This window comes from Paramisgurnus dabryanus, chromosome 16, assembly GCF_030506205.2.
Source record: "Paramisgurnus dabryanus chromosome 16, PD_genome_1.1, whole genome shotgun sequence".
Lineage (NCBI taxonomy): Eukaryota > Metazoa > Chordata > Actinopteri > Cypriniformes > Cobitidae > Paramisgurnus > Paramisgurnus dabryanus.
In genome coordinates, this window is record NC_133352.1 from 354,375 (window position 1) to 372,161 (window position 17,787).

The following is a 17,787-nucleotide window of genomic DNA, read 5'->3' on the forward strand; positions in this document are numbered from 1 at the left end:
GACTAGTCCTTAAAACACAGTCTTAACTTAATGGCTACTGTATGTTTATTCAACCAGCCCTAGTCTTGGAAAGACATATATTGTCTGATCTTAATAAAACTGTTAATATTTTGTCATAAGCTTCACATTACTAGTTAATTAGTTAGATATACTTGGTCTGGCCCATTTTGAAAATTTTGAAACATCTAGAGCAGTACTTTCAACTCAGTGAACCGCAGTGGTTTCTCGAGACCCAATGCTCGGCACATTTTGTATGTTTCTCTCATCTGACACAATCAGTTCAGTTCATACAAATCTCTACTGATGATTAAAGTAGATTTGTTTAAAATAGAAGACTTTCACTTTCGTATATGTGCAGAGCAGTGGGCCTCCAGGAATCATTTTGAGAACCATTGATCTAGGGCACAGTTAACGTAACTCCCGTTGTTCTAGATGCAAATATTTCCGGAATGATGAGCCAAAAATCATCAAAGACACTTGAGAACATAAGACAAACAGGCCCATCAGTTTAGTTGTAATCGCACACCATTACGCTGGACTCGTACATGGTTAATGCTGGCTGGCTGTTGGTCGGCATGTTTTCTAAGATATGTAATTATCCTAAAAGACCCTTATAAGAATCTGAAAGCAGATGTTATGTGTAAAATAACAAGTAGGTCAGACAAATATTTATGTGTTGTATACATATGCGATAGTCATCGTTCTTTGTTCTTAGGTTATAGCGCCACCTAGTGGACAATCTCTGCAATTTTTTGCATGTGACCTCGGCCTAGGTCTATACATATGTGTACCAAGTTTCGTGTTGATATCTCATTCCTATCATAAATGATAGCCATTGTAGTATTTGTGGCACCGCCTCTTCGTACTTTTGACCGTAGTGTTGCGACGATGACTGCAAAGTTCAACTTTTTTTGATAGTTATTGATATTCAGTATCTAAGGAATATTCCAGCACTGAATCGGTTCAGATCGGTCAAAAATCCTAGGACTAGTTCGCAAAAGTAGGTTTAAAAGAAAATGATGAATATCTAACAAACGATTCGACTGAGACAAGTGCTGCTTGAGGAAAAGTTGTTCATTTTAAGTACCTCTATTAAATGATATGAGGATCTTGTTGATATCTGAAACACTGCATAATACACAATCACTTAAACACTGAAAAAACGTGATAGCGCCCCCCAGAGGCCGAATTTTTTCTTACTCTGTACAGACCTTCATGGCCAAGAGACAAACAGGCCCACCGCGTTTCATTTCGATCGGCCTCCGTTAACCCTGTCTAATAGCTGTTTTTTCTTGATTGGCCAATGGCGGCCATGTTTTTTGAGTTACGCAAAATTCCTTTTAAACATAGATAGTACCCCAGACCAGGAGCACACGTGCCAAATATCAAGTTGATCGGTCCCATATTTCTGTAGTTACAGCTCTTCAAATTTGAGGTGGTGTTATAGCGCCAGCTAGTTGTCAAGCGGCGCAATTTTTCGCACCTGACCTCAGAATAGTCCCCTGTATATGTGTACCAAATTTGGTGTCGATACCTCCTTCCATTCCTAAGTTATAGCCATTTAATTCCAAGAGGCTCCGCCCATTGGGGGCGTTTGGGCGTGGCTTGACGACGGTGAGTCGAAAGTTCAAATTTTTTTTGATAACTTTTGATAATCACACTCCAAGGAATATTATGGCACTGGAACGGTTCCGATCGGATGAAAAACCTAGGACGAGTTCGTTTTTATTTTTTTCGACAAAATCGAAAATAGCGAAAAAAATTTCATGACGGAAATAAAATCGGAGATATACGTTTTGTTCGTCTTGACGCAAGGATTCCATTGATATAAGACACTTGACATTTGGCTAAGATTTGTGGAAGTTATGAGCATCAACGCGTTTGTTATCGCTATAGCGCCACCTATAGGCCAATCGGGTTGATACTCTATCAACCTCTCCCCAAATTGGGTCCTACCATTTGGCCAAGTTTGAAGTCTCTAGGCCTTACGGTTTGGTCTGCACGTTCCGTTTTACGGCAAAATAATAATAATAACTAATAAATATAGCTGCTAGCAGCGATTATCGGGGTTCAAGCCATTTAGATCACAAGACGTTTAAGGACATGGCCATATAGATATTCTGCATTGTATATTGTACACACACACGTTTACCTGAGAAAGGAGAAACAAGACTGTTAAAGAACAAGACTTAATATTGACATGGTTATACACTCATTTGGTATGTAGTTTTTTTTTATAAAAAACAAAAAATATATAATTCTTACTGCAAATGTCGTGTAAGTGCCTCCAAAATTATGTTCACGTTTCACAGCTATCATAAAATGACATGAGTGTTAAAACTGATAACTCAGAACAATTGAACTGGTAGTCTTTCACTAAATGTGATTTTAATATTATAACAGTAAAATCATGAAGTTAAAGGTGCAGTGTGTACATTTTAGCGGCACCTAGTGGTGAGGTCACGAATTGCAACCAATGGCTTAGTCCACTGCTCACCCCTCGCTTTTGAAACACATAGAGAAGCTACAGTAGCCGCCACCAGACAAACATGTCATCGTCGGAAACAACTTAGTAAAAAAATTTGTCCGTTAAGGGCTTCTGTAGAAAAATGGCGGCACAAAATGGTGACTTCTATGTAAGGGGACCCTCAGTGTATGTAGATAAAAAGGTCTCGTTCTAAGGTAATAAACACATACCGGTTCATTATGAAAGGTCTTTATACACCCCTGATAATATAGTTTTGTATATAATTTTGCATTTTCGTCAAGAGATCCTTCTAAAAATTACACACTGCACCTTTAAATGTGTACAGAGTTCTATTAATAGTAGACTTAGTTAAAGAGTAATCATCTTCTGGGTTTTCTGTGAGTGCAAATGTCAGCCAGTGATTGATCCTCTACAGCCATCTAGTGGACATAACGGAAAATTGCACCTAAAAATCACAATAAGGAATTTGAGTATATTGCCAGATCTCAATAATACTTGTATGCTTTGTCATAAGCTTTAGGGGCCGTTCGTCAGGGCCGTTTTCAAAATGACTGTGTGATAGCTATACTTCTGCAAAGTTGTTTTTGTATTTGTATTATACAGTGTAGAGAAAATTGTACTGCACTGGCTTTACTGTTGTTGAGTGTAAGAACTGAAACAATTTAATAAAACAAAACCAGATACGTTATCTGAATGGTGGATGGTGTTATTAAATTGTGTCAATAACAAATATCATTTCATTTAGCAGATTCATGTTCATGTCCTTTAATCGAGTACCATGAAGGCTTTCTGTTTTCATTAGGTAAATAAAGTGAGGTATGCAAGTTATTAAACCGTATATATTTTTATGGACAAAAGGAACATATACACAAATATGCTCTGCACATTTTGTATGTTTCTCTCATCTGAAACAGTCATTTTAATTCATAGAGATCTAGGTCTTACTAAATGGTTGCTTGTTTAAATCTTTTAGACTATTTTTTTAAACAAAAGTAATTGTTCTTATAGAACATATATATTCTTTGACATAGATATGATGTGCAAACATACAAGTTTTTCAGATGACAGCCTCTGTCATATTATAGTAGGCCTAAAAATAGTACTAAAGCTGTACATTTTTTATATTTAACAACTGGCTATGTCCATACATAACTGATCCAGATGTGTTGTTTATATCAAATGGAGTTAATAACAAATATGATGTCATTAAGCAAATGTCAGTCAGATTTGCTATTAAGCACTTATTTGTAAATAGAAAATAGAAAATAGATTAGAATACTAACTTTTAAATCTAGATTAAAAACACATCTGTTTAACTCTGCATTTACTGAATGAGCACTGTGCTGCTTTACACTGACTGCACCTTTAACTCAAGCCACTATTACTCCTGTTTTATTCTGTTTAACATTTTAAACTGTTTTTATTAACATCACATTCATTTTCTTTAATTGTTATTCAAAATTCTCATGTATCTTTTTTTATTGTGATTTTATTGTGTATCTATTATTTTTAAATTTTCTTTTTTCTCTTTTATATATTGTTTTCTCATTTCTATGTAAAGCACTTTGAATGACCTCTGTGTATGAAATGTGCTATACAAATAAACTTGCCTTGCCTTGCCTTGCCTTGTGTTCACACACGTGCTGTGCTAGAGTAAGTTTTCAGTAAACATTTATATTTAAAATAACCAAGTGTATCATAACATTACAATTTCATTGCAATAATTCTATAAACAATTATTGAAAACTTTATAAGACACAGCATGACGTGTTTATGTTATGGAAAATAGATTAGAATACTAAAGCTACTGATAACCAAATATTTATTCTCTTTATGTGTGATTATTAGTTATTATTTCTAATGTTGGCCTATTATTGTTCTTTAAGGATCCACATATTTACAGCAATCTTTTTCATACCTTTAAGGCCAGTTCACACTGGTCAGACAACTACCAACTCCAACAGACACCAACAGACAACCACATTCTAAAGTCTCATTTACTTTGATCCAACAACTTCCAACAGGGGTTTCACACTGGTCAGACAGACTCCAACAGACGCGTCTGTTGGAGTCTGTCTGACCAGTGTGAAGTGACCTTTAGGATTTGAAGAATTCTAAGACAACATTTGAAGCTTTATAACTTCATAGGGTTGTTTCCCACAGGTTTAAATTGATGCATGACTAGCCATTAGTTATGTAAAAACATTTAGGTACTTTTTACAAACAAACCTTATAAAAAACATTACTGGTGTACATCTTAAGACAAAACTATGGCCCAGATATATTTAAAGGTAGGCCAGTGTAAGCTACTTTCAAGTAAGATAACTAAAACTTAAGCCTTAATTTTAGTCTGTAACTACACATAAACCAATGGTCAGTAACATGAATCTCTAAGACTAGTATTCAAAGTTAGTCATACATTTTTGTCTTCATGATTAAACATAACTGCTTTAAGTATCATATGAAAAAAATATTTAAATTATTTAAATTATATTTAAATCCAAATAGTAAGACTGATTAGCCCTAACTAACTACTAGTTCTTCAGACTAGTCCTTAAAACACAGTCTTTACTTAATGGCTACTGTATGTTTATTCAACCAGCCCTAGTCTTGGAAAGACATATATTGTCTGATCTTAATAAAACTGTTAATATTTTGTCATAAGCTTCACATTACTAGTTAATTAGTTAGATATACTTAGTCTGGCCCATTTTGAAAATGTCACATTTCAAAATGCTTGAATTGATTACCTCAAGTCTTTTAGTTTTAATGAGGTAAATGACTGCAAATCATTAAATCTTATAATAATTTTCATGCAGATGCAAACCCATGGACAAAATGAACATAACAGCAGCTACAAATGAAATAAAGAATACAGGTTACAAATGGTGCCCACCTCACTATGTGACATCACATCAAATCCAGTAATACAACGGCAAAATTTTATTTTATGTTTCATATTGATATTTGCCCAGATAGTACAGCAAATTCATAAAATTGTTTTTCATATAAACATAAACATCTACAGCAGTACTTTCAACTCAGTGAACCGCAGTGGTTTCTCAAGACCCAATGCTCGGCACATTTTGTATGTTTCTCTCATCTGACACAATCAGTTCAGTTCATACAAATCTCTACTGATGATTAAAGTAGATTTGTTTAAAATAGAAGACTTTCGTATATGTGCAGAGCAGTGGGCCTCCAGGAATAATTTTGAGAACCATTGATCTAGGGCACAGTTAACGTAACTCCCGTTGTTCTAGATGCAAATATTTCCGGAATGATGAGCCAAAAATCATCAAAGACACTTGAGAACATAAGACAAACAGGCCCATCAGTTTAGTTGTAATGGCACACCATTACGCTGGACACGTACATGGTTAATGCTGGCTGGCTGTTGGTCGTCATGTTTTCTAAGATATGTAATTATCCTAAAAGACCCTTATAAGAATCTGAAAGCAGATGTTATGTGCAAAATAAAAAGTAGGTCAGACAAATATTTATGTGTTGTATACATATGCTATAGTTATCGTTATTTTTTCTTAGGTTATAGCGCCACCTAGTGGACAATCTCTGCAATTTTTTGCATGTGACCTTGGCCTGGGTCTATACATATGTGTACCAAGTTTCGTGTTGATATCTCATTCCTATCATAAATGATAGCCATTGTAGTATTTGTGGCACCGCCTCTTCGTACTTTTGACCGTGGTGTTGCGACAATGAGTGCAAAGTTCAACTTTTTTTTGATAGTTATTGATAATCAGTGTCTAAGGACTATTCCAGCACTGGATCGGTTCAGATCGGTCAAAAAACCTAGGACTAGTTCGCAAAAGTAGGTTTCAAAGAAAATGATGAATATCTAACAAACGATTCGACTGAGACAAGTGCTGCTTGAGGAAAAGTTGTTCATTTTAAGTACCTCTATTAAATGATATGAGGATCTTGTTGATATCTGAAACACTGCATAATACACAATCACTTAAACACTGAAAAAACGTGATAGCGCCCTCCGGAGTCCGAATTTTTTCTTACTCTGCACAGACCTTCATGGCCAAGAGACAAACAGGCCCACCGCGTTTCATTTCGATCGGCCTCCGTTAACCCTGTCTAATAGCTGCTTTTTATTGATTGGCCGATGGCGGCCATGTTTTTTGAGTTACGCAAAATTCCTTTTAAACATAGATAGTACCCCAGACCAGGAGCACACCTGTCAAATGTCAAGTTGATCGGTCCCATATTTCCGTAGTTACAGCCCTTCAAAGTTGAGGTGGTGTTATAGTGACAACTAGTGGTCAAGCGGCGCAATTTTTTGCACCTGACCTCAGAATAGTCCCCTGTATATGTGTACCAAATTTGGTGTCGATACCTCCTTCCCTTCCTAAGTTATTGCCGTTTAAGATCAAGAGGCTCCGCTCATTGGGGGCGTTTGGGCGTGGCTTGACGACGGCGAGTCGAAAGTTCAACTTTTTTTGATAACTTTTGATATTCACACTCCAAGGAATATTACGGCACTGGAACGGTTCCGATCGGACGAAAAACCTAGGACGAGTTCGTTTTTATTTTTTTTGACAAAATCGAAAATAGCGAAAAAATTTTCATGACGGAAATGAAATCGGAGATATACGTTTTGTTCGCCTTGACGCAAGGAATCCAGGGATATAAGACACTTGACATTTGGATAAGATTTGTGGAAGTTATGACCATCAACGCGTTTGTTATCGCTATAGCGCCACCTATGGGCCAATCGGGTTGATACTCTATCAACCTCTCCCCAAATTGGGTCCTACCATTTGGCCAAGTTTCAAGTCTCTAGGCCTTACGGTTTGGTCTGCACGTTCCGTTTTACGGCAGAATAATAATAACTAATAATAATAATAATAATAATTAAAGCTGCAAGCAGCATTTACCGGGTTTCGAGCATTAAGGCACGTCAAAGACGTCACACGTCGTCGATTAGGCTGATCCAGCATCACACAAAAACGAAAGAGATGGTCAGAAACGGTTCATACAGACTATGTATGCTTAAACACACGTGCACCTATAGGACTATTTTGGTTTTTCACAATGTTCGGCCATTTCTGATGGAAATTTATATATAACGCCAATATACTTTTTTGTTCAGAAGCTATTGCATTGTTCTTCCTATGGTGTTTTCGAATCGATAGGAGTTACGGTTACGAAGCTATTAGTGATTGTTTTTTATGTGGGAAAACGTAGTTCTGATCGAACCGTAATTCGAAACCTGGCATGCTTGGTATCGTAGGATTCGAAAACAGTTCAGGATCATACAAAAGCAACTCCCATGAAAATTCGTTGATCACAGATAGAGTTATAGGCTTATAAAGTGTAACCGTTGGATAATCACAGTATTTAATGCCATCTTTCCCGGTATAGCGCCACCTATTGTCCGATCAGCAAGCTTTTTATATCACGACCTTAGACCGATGGCCTACACATATGATTCAAGCCCCATGATGATATCTCAAACGCCTCTCGAGTTATGGCCGTTTAAATGTTTTAAGCTCCGCCCAGTTCGGTTTTTGACCACTCCCTGCGTGTTTGAATACAAATTTTAACTTTTTTTCGATAATTATTCATATTCCCACTCCACAGAATCAATCAGCTTTCGTTAGGTTCAAATCGGATGAAAAACCTAGGACTAGTTCGCAAAAGTAGGTTTGAACGTTATCGCCAATAACTAACGAACCGTTTGATTGACAGCAACGCTTCAAGAGGCAAAGTTTTTCGTCATGAACCGATCTATCATATGATGTCATGTTTGTGTATGTATGTCAAACGTCACGTGATACAGGCACCGAAATACGGTATTTCGCCCCCTAGTGGCCAAATGACACCATAATTCTTACAGACCTTATGGAGCAGTACACGAACAAGCACAGTGAGTGTCGTTCCGATCGACTTTCGTTAACCCTGTCAAATCAGCCCTCACACTTCATTGGCCGATGACGGCCATGTTTTTGCAGATACGCCAATGTCCTTCTAGACCCTCATGGTACATTGCACAAAGACACACCATACCAAATATGAAGTGTATCGGGCTTACGGTTGTGTAGTGATAGCCATTTTCGACCCTCAAGCTTATTATAGCGCCACCTAGTGGCCAAAATCCGCGTATTTTTTCCTGTGACCCCGGAGTGAGCTGATACACATGTGTACCAAACCGCGTTAAGATATCTCTAACCGTTCACGAGTTATAGCCATTTTCCTGGAGATAGTCTACTTCCGGTATTGAATTTTGGCGCCCCTTAGTGACACTGAAGCGAAATTACACATTCTGTTCGATAATTATTTACCTACTCACTCCACAGATTTCTCCTGCGTTGGAACGATTCCGATCGGGCGAAAAACCTAGGACTAGTTCAGTTTGGCTTGAAATGCATATTATGCAAATTAGCGAAAAAATTTGCATACCGGAAATGAAATCGGAGATATACATTTTTTAAGTTTGGAGCCAGGGATTACAATGATACCAAACACTTGAGTGTAGGATGTCCGGTTTAGGAGTTATGAGCCCCAACGCGTCGGGCATTGCTATAGCGCCACCTATGGGCCGATTTGGCTGATTCACTGTATCTGAGTAGCCTGCTAATATACAACCAGTTGACCAAGTGGCAAGTTTCTACGACTTACGGTTTGTGCTGGGCGACGCGTTTTATGGCGGAAAAATAATAATAATAATAATAATAATAATAATAATAATAATAAAACAGACAAATACAATAGGTTTTCAGCACTTCGTGCTCGAAACCCTAAAAACCTTGGCAATTACAATAGGGTTTCAGCACTTCGTGCTTGAACCCCTAATTAAAGCTGCAAGCAGCGTTTACCGGGTTTCGAGCATTAAAGCACATACAACATGTCAGATGTCGTCGACCAGGCTGATACACCACATCGCATCCAGAAAAACGTAAGAGATGGTCAGAAACGGTTCAGACAGACTATGTAGCTTACACACAGGTGCACCTATAGGACAAACATGTCACATCCTTAATGTTAAGTCATTCTGATAATTTGTTAACGAGAATTAGTTTTTCAGATTTATACCGTAAAATACAATTCAGAAATGGCCGTGTTTAGTTGAATTACAAGGCCATTGAGTCGGGTTCAAGCGATTTGGGACCTTAAGAACTTTCAGGGCATGCCTGTGTAGTTTTGCTGAATTGTACAAAATAAATTATAAAAAATAAGCTACCTCACACACCTGTTCAAAGTCATCAGCAAAAAAGGTGCTATCATTCAGTGAAATGTCTCCCTCTCTTCTCACGAAGCATTGACAAATAGAACACTGAAGGAAATGTTTGTGGTGCTTACAGTGGCAAAACTTGGGTCACAAAATGTTAAAATAGTGTAAAAAAGTCAAACGAGCCGAACCCCATATCTCTACGATGTTCTGATACAAAGATACAGCTCATGCTAAATGGTTGCTAGGGTATTCTGATTGGTTGCTAGGGAGTGAATTGCAATCCACCAATGATTATACTCAAAGCCATGAAAGGCATAATCCACGATGACTCATGATTTTAGATATAAGGTTGCAGTATTTTTAAGTCAAAATAACAAATAACCACTAGGTGGCGCTATGAAAAACTTGTGCATGCAACGTCATGAATGTGTTACATCTAGCTAGTATCATGGCTATACACTTAAGTTTAGTGAAAAAAACTGTTGTATGACCATTGTGCTAGCTCAACGTCAAAGGTTTTGTTCAATTATGAGGCCAACTAGTGGTGCAGGCATACCATTTTTTGTATTGCCTCAGACTCTGCTCAGACATCAGCGTATCAAATCTGGTAAAAAAATATCATTTCGTTGCGGAGTTATAACCATTTATGTGTAAAAAACACAAAATTTGGAGTAAATTTTTCGTTTTTTGCAATTTTCGGCCATTTCTGATGGAAATTTTAACATAATGCCAATAGAACTTTTTGTTCAGAAGGTAATACAATATTCTTCCTATGGTCGTTTCGAGTCGATCGGAGGAACCCTCGCGGAGTTATTTGCGCATGTTTTTTAAGCGCTATTTTGCTGTGCAGAACCAACCGTAAAGCAAAACCTGGCATGCTTGGTATCATTGGACTCGGCAACAATTCAGGACTCCAAGGAAAAACGTCGCATGAAAATACGTTAAACTCAGCCGAAGTTATAAGCATTATTCGATTCGTATGACCACTAGGTGGCGCTGTGACGAAACGATGCATGAAACCTCAGGCCATGACTCTCATCACAAGTACCAAGTGTCGTGTTGATACTTCATTCCTGTCCCCAGTTATAGCCAATAATGTTCTAGTGCCTGCCCACAATTCAGACGTGTGGGCGTGGCATGTTGACCGTGAGTCGAAAGTTCAACTTTTTTTTGATAATTATTGATATTCAAACTCCAAGGAACATTTTAGCACTGGAATGATTCCGATCGGGCGAAAAACCTAGGACTAGTTCGTTTTTATTTTTTTCGACAAAATCGAAAATAGCGGAAAATTTTTCATGATGGAAATGAAAACGGAGATATACATTTTTTAAGTTTGGAGCCAGGGATTACAATGATACCAAACACTTGAGTGTATGATGGCCGGTTTAGGAGTTATGAGCCCAAACGCGTCGGGCATTGCTATAGCGCCACCTATGGGCCGATTTGGCTGGTTCACTGTATCTGAGTAGCCTGCTAATATACAACCAGTTGACCAAGTGGCAAGTTTCTACGACTTACGGTTTGTGCTGGGCGACGCGTTTTATGGCGGAAAAATAATAATAATAATAATAAATATAGCTGCTAGCAGCGATTATCGGGGTTCAAGCCATTTAGATCACAAGACGTTTAAGGACATGGCCATATAGATATTCTGCATTGTATATTGTACACACACACGTTTACCTGAGAAAGGAGAAACAAGACTGTTAAAGAACAAGACTTAATATTGACATGGTTATACACTCATTTGGTATGTAGTTTTTTTTTAATAAAAAACCAAAAATATATAATTCTTACTGCAAATGTCGTGTAAGTGCCTCCAAAATTATGTTCACGTTTCACAGCTATCATAAAATGACATGAGTGTTAAAACTGATAACTCAGAACAATTGAAGTGGTAGTCTTTCACTAAATGTGATTTTAATATTATAACAGTAAAATCATGAAGTTAAAGGTGCAGTGTGTACATTTTAGTGGCACCTAGTGGTGAGGTCACGAATTGCAACCAATGGCTTAGTCCACTGCTCACCCCTCGCTTTTGAAACACATCTCTATGCTACAGTAGCCGCCACCAGACAAACATGTCATCGTCGGAGACAACTTAGTAAAAAAATGTGTCCGTTAAGGGCTTCTGTAGAAAAATGGTGACTTCTATGTAAGGGGACCCTCAGTGTATGTAGATAAAAAGGTCTCGTTCTAAGGTAATAAACACATACCGGTTCATTATGAAAGGTCTTTATACACCCCTGATAATATAGTTTTGTATATCATTTTGCATTTCCGTCAAGAGATCCTAAAAATTACACACTGCACCTTTAAATGTGTACAGAGTTCTATTAATAGTAGACTTAGTTAAAGAGTAATCATCTTCTGTGTTTTCTGTGAGTGCAAATGTCAGCCAGTGATTGATCCTCTTCAGCCATCTAGTGGACATAACGGAAAATTGCACCTAAAAACCACAATAAGGAATTTGAGTATATTGCCTGATCTCAATAATACTTGTATGCTTTGTCATAAGCTTTAGGGGCCGTTTGTCAGGGCCGTTTTCAAAATGACTGTGTGATAGCTATACTTCTGCAAAGTTGTTTTTGTATTTGTATTATACAGTGTAGAGAAAATTGTACTGCACTGGCTTTACTGTTGTTGAGTGTAAGAACTGAAACAATTTAATAAAACAAAACCAGATACGTTATCTGAATGGTGGATGGTGTTATTAAATTGTGTCAATAACAAATATCATTTCATTTAGTAGATTCATGTTCATGTCCTTTAATCGAGTACCATGAAGGCTTTCTGTTTTAATTAGGTAAATAAAGTGAGGTATGCAAGTTATTAAACCGTATATATCTTTATGGTCAAAAGGAACATATACACAAACATGCTCTGCACATTTTGTATGTTTCTCTCATCTGTAACAGTCATTTTAATTCATAGAGATCTAGGTCTTACTAAATGGTTGCTTGTTTAAATCTTTTAGACTATTTTTTTAAACAAAAGTAATTGTTCTTATAGAACATATATATTCTTTGACATAGATATTATGTGCAAACATACAAGTATTTCAGATGACAGCCTCTGTCATATTATAGTAGGCCTAAAAATAGTACTAAAGCTGTACATTTTTTTATATTTAACAACTGGCTATGTCCATACATAACTGATCCAGATGTGTTGTTTATATCAAATGGAGTTAATAACAAATATGATGTCATTAAGCAAATGTCAGTCAGATTTGCTATTAAGCACTTATTTGTAAATAGAAAATAGAAAATAGATTAGAATACTAACTTTTAAATCTAGATTAAAAACACATCTGTTTAACTCTGCATTTACTGAATGAGCACTGTGCTGCTTTACACTGACTGCACCTTTAACTCAAGCCACTTTTACTCCTGTTTTATTCTTTTTAACATTTTAAACAGTTTTTTATTAAAATCACATTCATTTTCTTTAATTGTTATTCTAAATTCTCATGTATCTTTTTTTATTGTGATTTTATTGTGTATCTATTATTTTTACATTTTCTTTTTTCTCTTTTATATATTGTTTTCTAATTTCTATGTAAAGCACTTTGAATGACCTCTGTGTATGAAATGTGCTATTCAAATAAACTTGCTTTGCCTTGCCTTGCCTTGTGTTCACACATGTGCTGTGCTAGAGTAAGTTTTCAGTAAATCATTTACATTTAAAATAACCAATTGTATCATAACATTACAATTTCATTGCAATAATTCTATAAACAATTATTAAAAACTTTATAAGACACAGCATGACGTGTTTATGTCATGGAAAATAGATTAGAATACTAAAGCTACTGATAACCAAATATATATTCTCTTTATGTGTGATTATTAGTTATTATTTCTAATGTTGGCCTATTATTGTTCTTTAAGGATCCACATATTTACAGCAATCTTGTTCATACCTTTAAGGCCAGTTCACACTGGTCAGACAACTACCAACTCCAACAGACACCAACAGACACCAACAGACACCAACAGACAACCACATTCTAAAGTGTCATTTACTTTGATCCAACAACTTCCAACAGGGGTTTCACACTGGTCAGACCGACTCCAACAGACGCGTCTGTTGGAGTCTGTCTGACCAGTGTGAAGTGGCCTTTAGGATTTGAAGAATTCTAAGAGAACATTTGAAGCTTTATAACTTCATAGGGTTGTTTCCCACAGGTTTAAATTGATGCATGACTAGCCATTAGTTATGTAAAAACATTTAGGTACTTTTTACAAACAAACCTTATAAAAAACATTACTGGTGTACATCTAATGACAAAACTATGGCCCAGATATATTTAAAGGTAGGCCAGTGTAAGCTATTTTCAAGTAAGATAACTAAAACTTAAGCCTTAATTTTAGTCTGTAACTACACTTAAACCAATGGTCAGTAACATTAATCTCTAAGACTAGTATTCAAAGTTAGTCATACATTTTTGTCTTCATGATTGAACATAACTGCTTTAAGTATCATGTGAAAAAATATTTAAATTATTTTAATTATATTTAAATCCAAATAGTAAGATTGATTAGCCCTAACTAACTACTAGTTCTTCAGACTAGTCCTTAAAACACAGTCTTAACTTAATGGCTACTGTATGTTTATTCAACCAGCCCTAGTCTTGGAAAGACATATATTGTCTGATCTTAATAAAACTGTTAATATTTTGTCATAAGCTTCACATTACTAGTTAATTAGTTAGATATACTTAGTCTGGCCCATTTTGAAAATGTCACATTTCAAAATGCTTGAATTGATTACCTCAAGTCTTTTAGTTTTAATGAGGTAAATGACTGCAAATCATTAAATCTTATAATAATTTTCATGCAGATGCAAACCCATGGACAAAAGGAACATAACAGCAGCTACAAATGAAATAAAGAATACAGGTTACAAATGGTGCCCACCTCACTATGTGACATCACATCAAATCCAGTAATACAACGGCAAAAGTTTATTTTATGTTTCATATTGATATTTGCCCAGATAGTACAGCAAATTCATAAAATTGTTTTTCATATAAACATAAACATCTAGAGCAGTACTTTCAACTCAGTGAACTGCAGTGGTTTCTCGAGACCCAATGCTCGGCACATTTTGTATGTTTCTCTCATCTGACACAATCAGTTCAGTTCATACAAATCTCTACTGATGATTAAAGTAGATTTGTTTAAAATAGAAGACTTTCGTATATGTGCAGAGCAGTGGGCCTCCAGGAATCATTTTGAGAACCATTGATCTAGGGCACAGTTAACGTAACTCCCGTTGTTCTAGATGCAAATATTTCCGGAATGATGAGCCAAAAATCATCAAAGACACTTGAGAACATAAGACAAACAGGCCCATCAGTTTAGTTGTAATCGCACACCATTACGCTGGACTCGTACATGGTTAATGCTGGCTGGCTGTTGGTCGGCAATGTTTTCTAAGATATGTAATTATCCTAAAAGACCCTTATAAGAATCTGAAAGCAGATGTTATGTGCAAAATAACAAGTAGGTCAGACAAATATTTATGTGTTGTATACATATGCGATAGTCATCGTTCTTTGTTCTTAGGTTATAGCGCCACCTAGTGGACAATCTCTGCAATTTTTTGCATGTGACCTCGGACTAGGTCTATACATATGTGTACCAAGTTTCGTGTTAATATCTCATTCCTATCATAAATGATAGCCATTGTAGTATTTGTGGCACCGCTTCTTCGTACTTTTGACCGTAGTGTTGCGACGATGACTGCAAAGTTCAACTTTTTTTTGATAGTTATTGATATTCAGTATCTAAGGAATATTCCAGCACTGAATCGGTTCAGATCGGTCAAAAAACCTAGGACTAGTTCGCAAAAGTAGGTTTAAAAGAAAATGATGAATATCTAACAAACGATTCGACTGAGACAAGTGCTGCTTGAGGAAAAGTTGTTCATTATAAGTACCTCTATTAAATGATATGAGGATCTTGTTGATATCTGAAACACTGCATAATACACAATCACTTAAACACTGAAAAAACGTGATAGCGCCCCCCAGATGCCGAATTTTTTCTTACTCTGTACAGACCTTCATGGCCAAGAGACAAACAGGCCCACCGCGTTTCATTTCGATCGGCCTCCGTTAACCCTGTCTAATAGCTGCTTTTTCTTGATTGGCCGATGGCGGCCATGTTTTTTGAGTTACGCAAAATTCCTTTTAAACATAGATAGTACCCCAGACCAGGAGCACACGTGCCAAATGTCAAGTTGATCGGTCCCATATTTCTGTAGTTACAGCCCTTCAAATTTGAGGTGGTGTTATAGCGCCAGCTAGTTGTCAAGCGGCGCAATTTTTCGCACCTGACCTCAGAATAGTCCCCTGTATATGTGTACCAAATTTGGTGTCAATACCTCCTTCCATTCCTAAGTTATAGCCATTTAATTCCAAGAGTCTCCGCCCATTGGGGGCGTTTGGGCGTGGCTTGACGACGGTGAGTCGAAAGTTCACATTTTTTTTGATAACTTTTGATAATCACACTCCAAGGAATATTATGGCACTGGAACGGTTCCGATCGGATGAAAAACCTAGGACGAGTTCGTTTTTATTTTTTTCGACAAAATCGAAAATAGCGAAAAAATTTTCATGACGGAAATAAAATCGGAGATATACGTTTTGTTCGTCTTAACGCAAGGATTCCATTGATATAAGACACTTGACATTTGGCTAAGATTTGTGGAAGTTATGAGCATCAACGCGTTTGTTATCGCTATAGCGCCACCTATAGGCCAATCGGGTTGATACTCTATCAACCTCTCCCCAAATTGGGTCCTACCATTTGGCCAAGTTTGAAGTCTCTAGGCCTTACGGTTTGGTCTGCACGTTCCGTTTTACGGCAAAATAATAATAATAACTAATAATAATAAAAATCTGAGCAATTACAATAGGGTTTCAGCCCTACGGGCTTGAACCCCTAAATATAGCTGCTAGCAGCGATTATCGGGGTTCAAGCCATTTAGATCACAAGACGTTTAAGGACATGGCCATATAGATATTCTGCATTGTATATTGTACACACACACGTTTACCTGAGATAGGAGAAACAAGACTGTTAAAGAACAAGACTTAATATTGACATGGTTATACACTCATTTGGTATGTAGTTTTTTTTATAAAAAACAAAAAATATATAATTCTTACTGCAAATGTCGTGTAAGTGCCTCCAAAATTATGTTCACGTTTCACAGCTATCATAAAATGACATGAGTGTTAAAACTGATAACTCAGAACAATTGAAGTGGTAGTCTTTCACTAAATGTGATTTTAATATTATAACAGTAAAATCATGAAGTTAAAGGTGCAGTGTGTACATTTTAGCGGCACCTAGTGGTGAGGTCATGAATTGCAACCAATGGCTTAGTCCACTGCTCACCCCTCGCTTTTGAAACACATAGAGAAGCTACAGTAGCCGCCACCAGACAAACATGTCATCGTCGGAGACAACTTAGTAAAAAAATTTGCCCGTTAAGGGCTTCTGTAGAAAAATGGCGGCAGAAAATGGTGACTTCTATGTAAGGGGACCCTCAGTGTATGTAGATAAAAAGGTCTCGTTCTAAGGTAATAAACACATACCGGTTCATTATGAAAGGTCTTTATACACCCCTGATAATATAGTTTTGTATATCATTTTGCATTTTCGTCAAGAGATCCTTCTAAAAATGACACACTGCACCTTTAAATGTGTACAGAGTTCTATTAATAGTAGACTTAGTTAAAGAGTAATCATCTTCTGGGTTTTCTGTGAGTGCAAATGTCAGCCAGTGATTGATCCTCTACAGCCATCTAGTGGACATAACGGAAAATTGCACCTAAAAATCACAATAAGGAATTTGAGTATATTGCCAGATCTCAATAATACTTGTATGCTTTGTCATAAGCTTTAGGGGCCGTTCGTCAGGGCCGTTTTCAAAATGACTGTGTGATAGCTATACTTCTGCAAAGTTGTTTTTGTATTTGTATTATACAGTGTAGAGAAAATTGTACTGCACTGGCTTTACTGTTGTTGAGTGTAAGAACTGAAACAATTTATTAAAACAAAACCAGATACGTTAT